Raw genomic sequence first — 15,952 nt, forward strand, 5'->3', positions numbered from 1 at the left:
TCCAACAACTGCCACATGATGCAAAGATTAGCCAAAGACTAATCGGTATTAGAGGAAAACACACATGAAATTAAAAAAAAATCTGTTTATAGACTAGATAGGAAAAAACTCTCCAAATATGGGGAAAAAGCTCAACTTACAGGCAAGTGGGGCTTTTAGAACCCTAAATAATTACAATGAGAGAAGTTTTTCATAACACATCACAGTTAAAATCACAGAATTCAAACACAAAGACAAAAATTACACAAGCTGTCAGAGAAAAGTAAAAGCAAAAGCAAAAATTACACACAAAAAAACAAACAACAACCCCCCCCCAACAAGTTGTGAAAGCCAAGAGACCTTGGAGTGAAGTATTTCAAGTCCCAAAGAAAGCAACTTTTGGGCTGGGGATTTAGCTCAGTGGTTCTGCCTCCTGCTTTGCAAGCCCAAAGACCCGAGTGTGATCCCTGGTACCAAAACAAACAAATAAACAAACAAAAAACCATCTTTCAACCTAGACTAATACATTTTGGAAAACTATGCCTCAAAATCAGTGGAGAAATAGGGACATTCCATGACAACATATTAGGAAATTCATGACCACCAATCCTGCACTCCAAAAAATTCTCAAAGGTATCCTAGAGACAGTAAAGTCAGCAAAGCCAAAAAGTCTGATAGAATGAATACGTCAAGCAGGTTAAGCAGTTCAACAAAATGGGGAAAAAAAGGACCCCACAGCAGAAAAATAATGCAATGAGTCAGTACCTTTCAGCAATAACTTTCGATGTAAATGGCTTCAACCCCGAAATTAAAAGGCACAGGTTGGCAAACTGAATAAAAAAATGGTATGCTGCATCCAAGAAAGACATTTAGCCCATAAAGAAATTCATGGGTTAAAAATCAAAGAATAGAAAACAATTCCATATGCCAAGTTCCTGAAATAAATAGTGGTAACAACCTTATTCTGAAAGTGAGCTTCAAGAAAAAACTGATCAAAGGGGTAAAGAGGGTCACTGTGTACTAGTTAAGGGACTAATTCAGTAAGAGATAACAATTGTAAATGTATACACACTGAATACTGGTGCAAACAACTTTATAAAACAAACACTACTGGACATGAAAGATCAAATAACATCAACACAATCATATGGGGGGAATTCAACACCCAGTTTCACAAATAGACAATCAAGCATGCAAAAAACAAAAACAAACAAATGTCAGAATTAAACCACAACTTGAACAAGTGGTCTTAATAGATATATACAGTGTTCTACATTACTAAGCAGAAAATGCACTCTTTTTACCAGAATATGAAACTCTACAAAAGAGGCCCCACACTAGACCTTAAATTTTGCTTAAATAAATATAAAAAATTAAAATAACACCACGTATACTATCAGATCATACTTCACTAAAACTAGAAATCAATCACAAAAGAAACCACACAAATTTTACATATTAAATAACACCGTCTTGAATACTTAGTGGGCCATAGAGAAAATCAAGGAAGAAATTAATTCCTAAAATCAAATGCTAATGCCAGAACAACATACCAGAACCTACGGGATACAATGAAAACATTCTTATTAAGGAAGTTTATTGCTGTGAATGCTTCCATTACAAAAACAGAGTGAATGCAAATAACCTAAAGAAGCACCTCAGGACCTAGAAAAGAACAGTCCAAACCCAAATCTAGTACAAGGAAGAAAATCATAAAGATCAGAGTAAATTAGTGAAACAGAGACCTCCTTGCTCCTCCCATGATGGACCAATGAGTCAAAGAGTTGGCTCTTTGAAATAATGAACAAAATAGACAAACTCTTAGCCAAATTTACCAAAAGAAGGAAAGAAAAGATCATATCAATGCAATTAGAAATGAAAAAGGCGAATTAGACACCTCTGAAATCCAGATGATCGTTAGTAACTACAATGAAAAATTGTACTACAACAAATCAGAGAATCTACAAGAAATGGACAGATTCCTAGATGCATATAAATTACCAAAACTGAACCAAGAAGACATAAAACTCTGATTAGTCTAATAATGGGCAATGAAATTAAAGCAGTAATGAAATACTTACCAACTAAGAAAAGTCCAGGCCATGTTGGATTCATTGGTGAATTCTACAAGAACTTCAGAGAAGACCTAATGCCAATATTCCTCAAACTCTTTAATGAAATTGAAAGGGAAAAAGTATTACCAAACTCATTCCTGGAGGCTAGCATTATCCTGATATCAAAGCCAAACAAGTTTAAAACTGAAAAGGAAAACTAGAGGCCAATCGTTTCATAGGTGTTAAAGTACTCAACAAGTTACTGATAAAAAGGATGCAATGAATCATTAAAAATGATTGAACTTGAAGAAGATAGGCATAGAAGGATTTTATCTCAATCTGATAAAAGCCATTGTGACAACCCAATGGCCAACATCTTATTAAATGGGAGAAGCTTAAAGCTTTTCCTCTGATTTTAGAGGAACCATGACAAGGATTCTACTATCAGCTATTTAATGTAAATCTCAGAACATTAGCCAGAGTAATTAGGCAGGAGAAAGAAATAAAAGGGATATGTGTAAGAAAAGAAGTCAAATTATAATTATTTGTAGATATCATAATCCCCTATGAAGAAGACCCAAAAAATTCCAGCAAAAGACTCTGAGAGTTAATAGCCAAATTCATCAAGGTAGCAGGATACAAAACCAACACACAAAAAGTCAATGGCATTCCTGTACATCAATAATGAACCCACCAAGAATGAAATCACAACAACAATACCATTCACAATAGCTTCAAGAATAATTAAATACTAAGAATTAACTAAACCAAGGAAGTGAAAGACTTCTATAATGAAAGCTGTTGCTCTGAAAAAGGAGATCAAAGAGGACCTAAGAAAATGGAAACATAACTCCTGTTTTTGGATAGGCAGAACCAATATTGATAGATTTTATGCAATCTCAATTAAAACATCAACAGAATTCCTCATGGAACTAGAAAAAACTCTCAAGATTTAAATAGAACTAGAGGGGACATAGAAGGTAAAATCAATTGTGAGCAACCAAAACAAACAGGAGGTATCACAATCCCAGATTTCAAGTTATATTACAAAGCTATGGTGATAAAAACAGCATGGTCTTAGCACAGAAACTGACATGCAGAGCAGTGAACAGAATTTAAAATGCAGAAACAACCCCAGGCAATTCAGTTATCTGATTTTTGACAAAAGAGACCAAAGCATATGGTGGAAAAAGGTAGCCCCTTTAACAAATGATGCTAAAAAAATGGTTACACATATGCAGAAGATTGAATCTAGACACATATCTATCACTATTCACTGAAACAAAAATCAAAATAGATCAAAAACATAAATATTAAAACAAAAACTAGATCTTCTGCTAATACCCTTGAAAAGATAGGCACAAGCAAAAAATTTCTGAACAGAGCTTCATTTGTACAAGAAATCAGCAAATGGGATTACGTCAGAAAAGCTTCTGTACAGTAAAGGAAACAATAGAGTGAAGAGACAATGTACAGGATGGGATTTCTTTTCCTCTCTAGCTACTTCTTTGACAGAGTGAAGAATTTACAAAGAATTAAAAAAACCCAGCCCCCTCAAAGGCCCAAGCAAAAATTGGGTAACTAAAATCAATAGACACTTCTCAGAAGAGGTGCAAATGACCAATACATACATGAAGAATTGTTAAGTATCTTTATCACCCAGAGAAATACAAATTAAAACAACATTGAGATTTTGTCTTACTCCAGAAAGAATAGTTATCATGAAACAAATCAAATAATAACATATGCTAACAAGGTAAAAAAAAAGAAAACACTCTTCTACACTGTTGGTGGGAATGTAACTGATATTACCACAGTAGAAATCAGTATGGAGATTCTTCAAAAAAACCGAAAACTAGAAATTCCATTCACCTCAGCTACTCCCTTTCCAGGCATCTTCCCTAAAGAGTTAAAGGCATCATATATGTGCATATCCACAGTAAAGGCACAGTAATACGTGCATACCCACATTTATAGCAGCACAACTCACAAAAGCTAAATCTTTGAAATGGCGTATATGGCCTTCAACAGGTGAAAAGATAAAGAACGTGGTATTTATACATAATGGATTACTGTTTTGGCATAAATAATAAATTTGGGTCATTTTTAGGAAAATGGATCCTCCTTGATTGAGATTATCACGTTAAGTGAAATAAGTAAGACAGACACTAAAGCTTAAATATCACATAACTTTGCCTCTATGAGGAACTCAAAGTTTAAATAATTTTAAAAAATAAAATAAAAGACAATATGAAAGTGGAAGATAGATCTTTTGCAAACGGGAAGGTGATCTAGAGACAGAGGGAGAGGGAGGGGAAAAAGGGGAAGAGAATAAAAGAATTAAGATACACGAATTATATGCACATTCTTCCTGAGATGAATGTGAACATTAGATACAATGAAGAAACTCATCCAGTTATCCCAGCATAATCTGGTGAAAAGATTATCCTTTCGACATTCAAATGCCTTGTCATCTTTGTTGAAGTTCAACTGACCATACATATATGTGGATTTTTCATTCTATTCTATCAATCAATATGTCTATCTTTACACCATATTAAGCTACTTCATTACTGTATTACTTTTCTATATATTTGTATTTTATATAATTACTTTATATTTTGAAATCATTTTTTCTAATTATTTTTTCTATGAAGACTACCAAACTTTCAGATTTACATTCATCAAAACCTCATCTAGTCTTTGTCTCTATAGACTAAGAAGTTTTAATCATCTCTTCTTTTATCCCTACCCAGAAACTTGATAATAAAAACTTTGTTTTTTCTTTATCCCTTTGCTTTATTCCTGATGTGACTTCTTTGGGTATGAAACACACACACACACACATCTGTAAAAATAGAAACATTTACATATATATGTATAGCACAATGCCTGGCACATTAGGAGGTGCAGTAAAGAATTGGTTCTCTTCTTCCATTGTTTTTATAAATATCACTATCATTTTTATTATTATTAATGCACCTGAGTTTTGTTTCTAGAATATGAAAGACGATGCACTCTAGTTTGGATGCCAGCCATTGACCCAGGTTAATTTCTATAATAAATTTGGCAATGACTCATGGGTTATATATTAGCTATTCTAGCAGACACATTGAGTATCTCATTGTGCTTTTAATTTGTATTTCACTGTTGATGAACAGCATTGAGCATGATGATGCTGTGTGCTTCTTGAGACATAATAGAAAGTTCAGATGTTATTACTTTGTGAGTATAATTTAAATTGTTTCTCCTTGAATTACAACTGAACATATTCACACACTGATTCTTTTTCAAGGATCATGCCCATTCATCTATCCTTCAGAGACCATTATGTAGCTTGTCTTGATCGAATTAACATTTAAAATAGACCCAAGGATCAATGGAACAGAATAGAAGATACAGAAATAATTCCAGGCACATTCAAATATCTTATTTTGGACAAAGGGGCCTAACACCTTCATGGGAAGAAAGGTGTCCTCTTTAATAAATGGTACTGAAAAAACTGGCTTTCCACATGCTGAAGATTGAACTTAGAACCCATATCTCTCACCATGCACTAAACTAAAATAAAATGGATCAAAGATTTGAACTATAAAAACAGAAACACTTGATGGAAGATAAAATAGGTAAAACTCTTGAAGACATAGGCTTAGGCAAAGACTTTATGAACAAAACCCAAGTTGCACAGGAAATATTACAAAGAATCAACAACTAGGATTACATCAATTAAAAAGTTTTTGCACAGTGAAAGAAACCATCAACAGAGTGAAGAGACAGCCCATAGAATGGGGAAATTTTTTTTCCTGCTATTCCTTAAACAAAGAACTAATATCTAGACTATATAAAGAACTAAAATAAATTAGACCCCCCCAAATTGAAAGACCCAATCCAAAAATGGACACCTGAGATGAATAGTCAATTATCAGATGAAGTACAAACAGCAAATAAATATATATAAAAAAAAATTTAACATCACTGGTCATTCAAAAAATGCAAATTATAACAACACTGAGATTCCATCTCACTCCAGCAAGAATGGTTATTATCAAGAAATTAAACAATGACTGGGGATTTAGCTCAGTGGTTCCAGCGCCTGCCTTGCAAGCACAAGGACTGGAGTTCGATCCCCGGTACCAAAAAGAAAGAAATCAAACAATAACAAATACTCGTGGGGCTGTGGGGAAAAAGGAAGCCTTTCCCACTGTTAGTGGGAGTGTAGACTGGTGCAGTCACTGTGAAAATCAGTGTAGAGATTCCTCAAAAACTAAAACTAGAGGTTCCATTTGACCACTATTTCCCTTCTAGGTATCTTCCCAAAAGAATTAAAAGCATCATGCCACAGTGACAGACGCACACCTAAATTTATAGTAGCACAATTTATAATAGCTAATATCTCAGAAAAAGCCCATATGCCAATTAAAGGACGAATGGATAAAGAACATGTATTTATATACAATGGAGTACTATTCTGCCATAAAGAAAGATAACCATGAATCACTTGTAGGAAAATAGATGCACCTGAGACCATAATCTTAAGTGAAATAAATTTGACACAGAAGTTTAAATATCTCATTGTTTCTCTTGTGTGAAAAACCCAAGGGTTAAATAAGGAGCAAAATGAAGGATAGATATTGGGAAATAAGAAGCACATGGTTAAGTGGAAAGGGGAACAAGGGAGGAGGATGGAGAAGGGAAGGCAGGGAAAAGAAAAAAAAGAGAATAGAAGGAAAAATAGAAACAACGCTTTTGTAAAAGGAGAGGGGAAGAGGAGTTGAAGGGAAGGGAGAGAAATGGGCAAAAAGAATTAAGGTATGTACAGGTACAAATTCTCTATGATGAATGTGATCGATATGTATGATGACTATGTGCTAATAAAAAAGTTAAAAGAACACAAATTAACAATGAATTACCTGAGAAGATTTCTGAAAATGGGGAGAGTTCATTGAGAACTTCTCTAAATTTAATTCTTTTAAACATTTTAATCAAGAGTTACCCTCCACTTGTTCTAGGAAACTCCACTGTGGTTTCTTCTCTCTGGAGAGAACAATGTATTTGTCCCTGTTGGTTGTTTTCATCATAAACCAGTGTTTTATTTATGACAAAACTTTCCAACCCTTGACCACAGTCCCCACAAGTACAGCTTTAAGGTTTGGGAAAGTGCAAACACTGAACTCAGAGCACCAGGCTTATATCCCAGCCTCCTTCCCTTGATGAAACCAGTCAAATTTTTGCTCAAATTTCAGCAAGTGGTGCAGTGACTTTAACTGGGGTAACTCAGCTCTCTTACAGCATTTGGGAGGAAAAGCAAGGGAGGCTGACAGGCAGAGTTGTTAAATGTTAAATCAAAAGCTGAAAAGTCATTGAATGTAAAATAATTCAAACTCCAAGTGAGAGTTCAGGAGGAACTTCTCTGGAGGAGGGGAGAAATGTCAAGCCAGCAGTAACTGAGGGAAAAGTCAAAGGGAGGGTGGAAGGGTCCCTTTTCAGATGCAAAGGGATACTCTGTCTTTAGCTTCTCCCCACCCATCCCTTTTTAAATTAGGCTGAAGAAAGTGACAAGCCCTGGAGAAGATAGATGGAGGGAGAGCAGGAGAAACTGCTGGCTGAGCAAGAACTGCAGGGCCAGAGGGTGAGAGGCCCCACCTTGGTCGGAAAAGGATCTGAGAACTTGGGAGAAAAGCTGCCCACAGCAGGAATATGAATTAAGGAGGGTGACCTTACAAAAATAGAAAAACTGACCTCTCTGTAAATTCTAGAGAGAAAAGATGAGGATATTAACTAGTTAGGAACAAAAAGTCATTGCATGTCAGGAAGTGAAAAGACCTAGGGACCATAAACTCCAACCCCTGCATGTTATGGATGGTTAAGAGATGGGAAGAGTGAGCCATCCATCCAAACTGACACTAAGTACATGTTTGCACTTGAAAAAAAAAGAAAGAAAGTAAGTAAGAAAGCAAGCAAGCAAGCCCCTAACTTCAGAGAAATTTTAGGTTTCCAAAGACAAATTGAAAAAAAAGAAAGAAAGTAAGTAAGTAAGAAAGCAAGCAAGCAAGCCCCTAACTTCAGAGAAATTTTAGGTTTCCAAAGACACTTTCAATAAAACCTCATGGTTGTATGTACCTCCAAGTGCCAACACACTCATGTCTGAGAAGCACTGGGTTCACTGACTTGCCTGAGAGCCACAGCTTGTTTGGTGACGTTATTTTAAATGTTGTTTAAAGTCCTTTGAAAGAAATATTGTTTTTCACATTTGCTGCTTCATCAAAGGTTCCATTCATTTTAATTTAAAAATAATTTTGTTCAAGCTATTTGAATAGCATTATGGCATATGAGTTCCATACTGTATACCAAAGGTGGAGTGGACCAGGGCCAGAGAGGACTCCTTGCTGCCACCCTCCTACTCAGCCAGGGTGTGGCTAGGACTGCCAGAGGAGACTTCAGCTGGTCTTCCTGTCTCCTGCCTTGTCCTTTTCCAGTCCATCTCCAGTACCATCTCTGAATGGCCTTTGGTAAATGCAAATCTGATCCTAGCACTCTCTTGCCAAACACTTGGTAGCAGCTCACTGACCCCTGCAGAGATGTTAAACTTCTTTGCTCCCTCTCCTCTTCTCCTCTGTTCTCCTCACTCTCCTGAACACCAAGTATTCAGGCTCTTTCGCTCTTCTGTTCCTTCTAGTTCACCAGGCCAGCTTCCTCTCTGTATCTTTGCTACCTACTATGTCCCTCTTGACTTCCTACTCTGCAGAATATCTCCTCACTGCTTGAAGCTCAAGGCAGCACTTTTCTTATACTCTCAGTTAAAAGGAACCACTACCCTTCCTGTGTCTCACTCCTTCCTGCCCGTTTGTCCTAACAGCTGTAATATTTTATTGTATTATATTTGTATACATGTTTGTGCAGAGAAACCAGTGGTTTTCAAGCTTCAGTGTACATCCAAAATTTTTGTTTAATATGCAGAACTCCTTGGCTTCATCTTCAGAGATACTGATTCAATCGGTTGTCCTCAGAGGGGTCTATCGGCATGTCTGAGTCTAAGGAGCACTTACCCTAAAAAAAGTGTCATTTCCTACTAGAGGTATGGACTTGCCAAGGGCAGAGGCGAGCTGGACTCTTCCACCGGCTTCTTCCCATTCATTGGCTCCCAAGAGTATCAGCTTGAGAGGTCCCAACACCCCTTTTCTCCCTTCCCACTCTCCTGGGGGTAAAATATGCGAAACTCATTTATATTCTGCAAGTAGGTGAGAATAACATTCTGGGCCATCACCATTCAATAATGGAGGCTTTGTGTGAAGTAGTGACAGGTGAGAGTAATGATTTCATTTTTCACTTTGACAATTGGGTGAAGCAGATTCCTGGCAGTTATGCAAAGGTTTTATGCCCACATAGTTACCCAAGGGATCTGCATAGCAACCAAGAGTTGCGGCAAAGAGGAGAAAAGGCAGACACTTCTCTCAGTGGCATCTTGGATTCTAAGATGCTGGGGAAGAGGGAGGAGAGGACCAGCCCAGGCTGGGGGGTACTGTTTGTTCCGTGGTCTCCGGAGAGGCCAGTCCTGATTGCCTCAGTCTCTCCTGAAACACCCGAGTCCATGAAGGGCTCACCAAGTGTCGTTCTCTGAGAGACTTGGCTATGCTTTCCTACCTTTCTTCTTTGTGCAGGTGTTTTTTCTGATTATAACATTTGTTGGAGGTTTTGAAAAAGTCCTTCCCCAGATTCTGTGCTGAGGAATATGACCAAAGAGTAGGCACGTGGCAAACCAAACGTGATCTGTTATTTCATAAAGCTGATAGTGCAGAATTGGTTGTATGTCTTCAACATATCAAACCTTAGAACTAAAATTAAGCCCCAGACAATAGTCCCTCTCATTCCCACAGCACAGGATCCTTACTCTAATCATGAGCGGGGATGATGCAGAGACTTGCTCTTAGCTGGTAAATCAGGTCTAGAGGAAGGTGTGTGGCAGAGATTGGGCAAATCCAATATTTTTTCTAAACCTCACCCATCTAGTAATTCCTTCAGTCTCCCTGGTGGAATGAGTTAGGGGCAGCATGAACCTTTGGTGACCCTGATCTTCAAACGGTAGGACACATCAGCCATGGGCCTCGGTATTTCCTCTTGCCAATCAGGCTTACTGTTAAAAATCTGGAAGATACAAAAAGAAGCAAAAAGAATAAAATAAACACCCTAAGGAACACCATAGATACACTATATTTCTTCTATTCTAAAGCACTTATTTCTTATCTTCTAATGTTTCTTACATTAGAATGAACTTTACAATTAATGTATGTTTGATGTGCCAATTATTTCTTCCTTAAAAAAGTTGTGTTAAGTCTCTGGTATATCTTTCAGTTATTAGTATCTCACAAATGAAGAAATGTGGTCGGTCTAAATAGTCTTTTCAAAAGATAGCTATTATATTAGAGCATCTTTGAATGTCAATAAGTAGTGAAGGCTTGATTTATAATGAGTATAAAATCATCTGAATGTATTCAATTGAACTCTACCTGTTGGCATTTAAATTATTTGTGGTTATTTTGTTTTAGTGTTATAGATAATGCTATGTACCTAATCTGCTTCAAATATTTTTTCCTTTAAGAAGTCGTCTTTGAATTCAGAATATCAGCTTTTTAACATGCTTGGTTTCATATGACTGTAACACGCCTCAGAACAGTTGCCCACCTTAACCTCCCAGCACCATTGTCTGCTTGTCCTTTTCTCTCAGCATGGTTGACTGCACCAAAAGTTACAGATCACTGTCACAAAGTGGATCTTTCCAATTACAAGCTTGGCCCCCTTTACATTTATCCTGCAGCTCCATTTAAACTCTCCCTTTCTCCAATCCAGTCTAGAGAGTCCTGGGAAAAACAGAATAAGCACACACATGCTCACTGTTGCCCCCAAACACACATAGTACTCGCTAGATTCAGCTGATTGATATAGAAAGGAGTTTTGCCTGGGCGAGAGGCCACCATGAAGAGCCCACAGCCAACGCAGGCAGAAAAGCACCATGCCCTGCCCTCTGTTCACACCTAGGGTTCTCACTGAAAAGTGTAGCCCAGGAGCAAGCAGAGGGTGTATCTGGGTGCTTGGAGCATGATGGTTTGGTTTCTACCTGTAACTCCTCTCTTCTTTCCTTGCCCTGGTGCTCAGGATTGAGAGAACCTTGAGCTTCCTTCACATCCGTGCAGGTGGGTATCATGTTGTGTCTTAGCTCCATCTAGTCTTCACAGAAGTCCAAGGGAAGGTATGAGCTTGGGTTCACGGAAAGCCATATAACACATTTTAATGAGCTTCTGCTATAGGAAGGGTGATATTTAGTGCTGTAGGAAAGATGAGATTTCATTTCTGTGAGAGCTATTTATGTTCCCTGGATTCCATCCTCATTCCAATCCATCTGCTGGCTCCTTGGGCATAGGCAGGGGATTTTTCTGAGGGGAAGAATTACATGCTTGCTCCTCAAAATCACAGGCAGAGCAGACTGGACTGTGGCAAATGTTCACCTGCTATATTTACCAGGAATTTTTTTTTTCCTCTCTTGGATTCACAAAGAATAATGTACCAAAACAAAAAGAGTCTCGTGGACATTCCTCAGCCAGATGGTATCTACCCAGGTTAAGTAGAAAATGTCTGAGGCTAAATATCACTCATTGTTATTTACTTACTTCTCTACTAGGTGTACAGATTTTCTTGAGACTCAGACATAGGGGACTTTAGGTCCAGCCTTTTAGAGTGAAATTAGTTGGCTTTTTCCCAGTAAGGTGACTCAACAGATCTAGTGGGTTAAGCTCCCCTGAACTACATCAGCTTATGTTTAAACAGTTTCCAGAACAAAGGGGTTTTTTAGGGTTTCTGAAGCAGGTAAGGTGCAGTTAGAGTAGCTTACAGGAGAAAGAGCCAGAAGCATTCCTGAGCATTCTGGGAACAGTAGATTTGGACAAGAGAGAAGAGTAGTCTAAATAGCCAAACTCTTGGTCATGAGATGCCTAAGGAAAAAATACCCTTTCCCAAAATAGAGTGGAAGTACAGTTTTGGAAGGAGACTTGGAGGGAAATCACCTATGCTGGCATCTCAGCCATCCAGAAGGGCTATGAGGTTGATCCAATGATCCTGGCATAGCTATCTCCAAAGAGCAACCTGTTAGCCCCAAGCTAAGCAGAGCAGATTGAGGAAGTATAGAATCAGATATAATCCCATGCTCCAAGAGCCTCAGAGCACAGGAGAGACTAAACTATAGCAAGTATAAAATAAGAGGGAAAATTTATGGGGTGAAGAAGATTAGAGTTCTTATAAAATTTCTTTTTCTCTACTGAGGACTGAACCCAGGAATACTCCACCCTTAAACTGCATCGCCAACCCTTTCTACTTTTTATTTTGAAACAAGCTCTTCCTGAGTTGCCCAGGGTATTCTTGAACTTACGATACTCCTGCCTCAGCCTCCAGAGTAACTGTGCTTGTAGGCATGTGCCACCATACCTGGCTGACATGAAGAGTTTTTAAATTTAGAGAAATGGGTGGTAGAAAAGAGGCTAAGGAGGAAAAACAGGAAATTTCAGTGACTACCTGTTCCTGACATTGCTCCTGCCTCTTCTGAAGGGTGACCTCGAGTAGCACGGGTGCTATTTAGTTGAGGAGCGTGAGAAACCAGTGGGAGCTCCTCCTCTATCCTGTCCTGAACATGGTCCTCAGGGCTCCCTACTTGGTCTGACCCTAATAGTGACTCTTGCTCCTTCACTCACTGGGGTCACAAACAAAAGCAGTCTTCCAGAGCCCTGTAGGCATGGGTCAGAGAAAAGTCCACATCTTGCTGTCCCCACCCCACAGGAGAGCGGATGCAGAAATGAGTGAAAAGAAAATCAAATAAGGATTGGGAGTACAACGTCCAGAACTGCAAATCGTTCGATAACACCTCTTTTTCACGTCCACTGCACCAGAGCATAAATACCAGTGGCAGGAAGTTCATCTCCTGCTAAAACTACCCCCTATGTAATTATATATTCTTACTGTATTGGCTCAAGTTTGTGCAGAATAAAGTGTAACCTAAAGAGAAGCCAGAAATAGTTCTTGGTTTCCTTTGCCAAATTTCTTTGAAAAATGTAAATGTGTGAGAATTTAAAATTAGATAATCAGCTAACAAGTATTTGCTGAGTATCCTGTGTTCAGGGCCTGGCACACTTTCCTGGAAGCAATGAGGACAACATCCTAGCCTCGACTGGCACCAGAGGGCTGCTGAGGGCTGAGTCTGGGCTTGTGTTCATGCTTTTGGCCTCTTCCTTGTCAGTCTGATAGCAAGACAATGTGTCAGCGGGAGGGGAGTGCTCTTTCTGAAGCCTTCTATAAACACAGGTATGTATTTTTCCCCCTCTTTTTGAGGTTTTTAAGGCTATGCTTCATTTCTACCCCCTGAGATCACTTTCTTCTGCCCTAGGTCTGACTGCACTCTATGGAGTAGCAGATAGGATACTCTGGAAAAGCTTGGAGTGACGTTTTGAGATCAGTTTCAGATTTTTCACGTCTCTGTTTATTACCATGTATGTCCGTCTGTTCAGGCTGCTATACCGAATGCCATAGACTGGGCTACTTATAAACAACAGAAATTTATTGCTCACAGTGCTGGAGGCTGAGAAGTCCCTGATCAAGGCACCAGCAGATCTGAGGTCTGCTGAGCACTGACTCTGGCTCATAATGGCCCCTTATTGCTGTGTCCTCACATAGTGGGAGACGCACATGAGTTCCCCCAGGCCTCTTTTGTAAGGGCACTAATCCCCTTCAGGGCACAGCCCTCATAGCCTACTTATCTCCCAAGGGTGCTGCCTTTGAAACCATTGCTATGAAGATAGTGGCTTTCAACATGTGAATTTTGGTCGGACACAAACATTTGGACACAGCACTGTGTGACTCAGTTTCTCCAAGCCTTATCAGCCCATTGGCAATGGAGAAGCCTTGTGAACAAAAATAACCCAAGTGTCACTCCCTGTCCACCATCCCAAGTAAGGTAGATATTAAGTCCCAAGTGCACTTATAAGTCTCATTCTGTTGTTATTTTAAAATTTTTATTAGTATGTATTTGCAGTGCATTATTATTACATTTGTCAAGGGGAGTTGGTACATATATAATTTTAATTCTTTTTTAAAAATCCCCCCCCCCTTGGAGTGTCTACAGCATCTCACACAATGCCCCTATGTCCTTTGCGCTCCACTGGCTGCCATTTGACCTCCCCATTGTGAATCTTCTTGAGGCTTGTGCGCTGCCATCACAGCTGAATCCCGTCAGTGGCAATTGGGACCTGAGAACTGGGCAGCAGTCTGCATCCACTCCTGAGCCTCAGGCTGAGATGGAGGGGTCTGTAAAGAAGTGGCCCTTCTCAGGAGCTCCCTCCGGATGGCCAACCCTGTACTTTGTCAGAGCTGTACTTCATCTCTGGCCGGGGCCCCAGTATGTTCCACACAAACCTAGAGAGAACACCTACTTTCTGCACTGGGCCCTATGTCCTTACCTGCCTCTGGAAACGATGTGCCGAGCCCCATTCTGAATTTCTGCCTGGCGTTCCTGTCTCCATAAGACCAGGATACAGAACCTGGGCACTGCCTCCTAGCTTGGGTCTGAGGACAGACACCATGCTGTCCTCCCAGAGGGATTTTAAGAAAAATGATCCAAGTCATCTGCTAGGAAGCCTGCCCATCATTCAGTTAGAAGTAATATTAGTGCTTTATCTGGCTGGAGCTTCAACCTTGGAATCCTGCTCCCAGCAGAAAAGGAATTCCATGACCATTAGCAAGGCATTTGTTCATGCTGAGCCTCTGTTTCTTCATCTGCAAAATGCCACCTGCCCTGTTCACATTCTTTTGTGAGTATCAAATGGGATTGAAGAACAATCTCTCTCTTCTAAAAAGAGTAAAGTGAATTGAAGAATAAACAGGAGTTGATTGCTTTTCTTGTTCTTTAGACTGGAATGGCAAATTTGTGAGAAAGTTGGTTTCCCTTTCCCTAATTAAATCTCACTGGTCTCATTTAGTTTTTGTTGAACCAAAAATCAAACTTAATATAATTTGCATGTGTATTTTAGCATTTATGAAGAGACTAACATGTCATAGATGGAAAACAGAGAGAGACAGTTAGAAGATATTGGGTAAGTAAAGTTAATGAGTTCACTAGTTATTGAAGCAAAGCTACAAGGTGGATGGGCCATGGAGGTGGCTAATGGGAGAACCAGAGCCATCATTTCATCTGTGTCTGCAGCCCAGGAAGACATTGTGAATGGATTATATCACATTTTCTGACTAAGCTTATACTTGAGTAACATTTCTTCTCAACATAATTCTTACTGGTTTGGATTGGAGTTAGCATCTTAGAGGAAACTGATTTTTTATGCTTGAAGACTTGAGGAGCGTAGTTAGATCAGGAAAGCCCACATAACAACAGTAGCTGGGAACTATGATCATTAAAAAACAAAACAAGGGCTGGAGATTTAGCTCAGTGGCACCGTGCCTGCCTCTCAAGTGCAAGGTCCTGAGTTCAATCCCCGGTACAAAAAACAAAACAAAACAAGCAACAAAACCCCTGCAAAGTGGCCAGTGCTGGAGCAAAGTGCTTCTTAAATTGCTCAGGTAGTTGGGGGCAGTTTGTGGAAGGGCCAGAACTAAGAAAAGGTCAAGATAGAGGGAGGTGATCAGAGATTGTGCTATCATACCAAGCTTTGCCTCTGTCGCCTGAAGCCTGCCCCCACCACTAATTCCCAAGCTGTGTCACATATTTATATATCTGGATATTTAAATTTAGATGTAGATTTAAGTAAACTAAAATGAAATGCATTTTAGAATGTGGTTCTCTAGTTGTATTAGCCACATGGCAAGTTCTCAATAGCCACATGTGGCCGGTGGCTACTGTATTAGACAACGCAGATGTAGAGCATTTGCATCAC

This window comes from Fukomys damarensis, unplaced genomic scaffold (assembly GCF_012274545.1).
Source record: "Fukomys damarensis isolate Sample0158 unplaced genomic scaffold, DMR_v1.0_HiC HiC_scaffold_1, whole genome shotgun sequence".
In the NCBI taxonomy this organism is placed as follows: domain Eukaryota; kingdom Metazoa; phylum Chordata; class Mammalia; order Rodentia; family Bathyergidae; genus Fukomys; species Fukomys damarensis.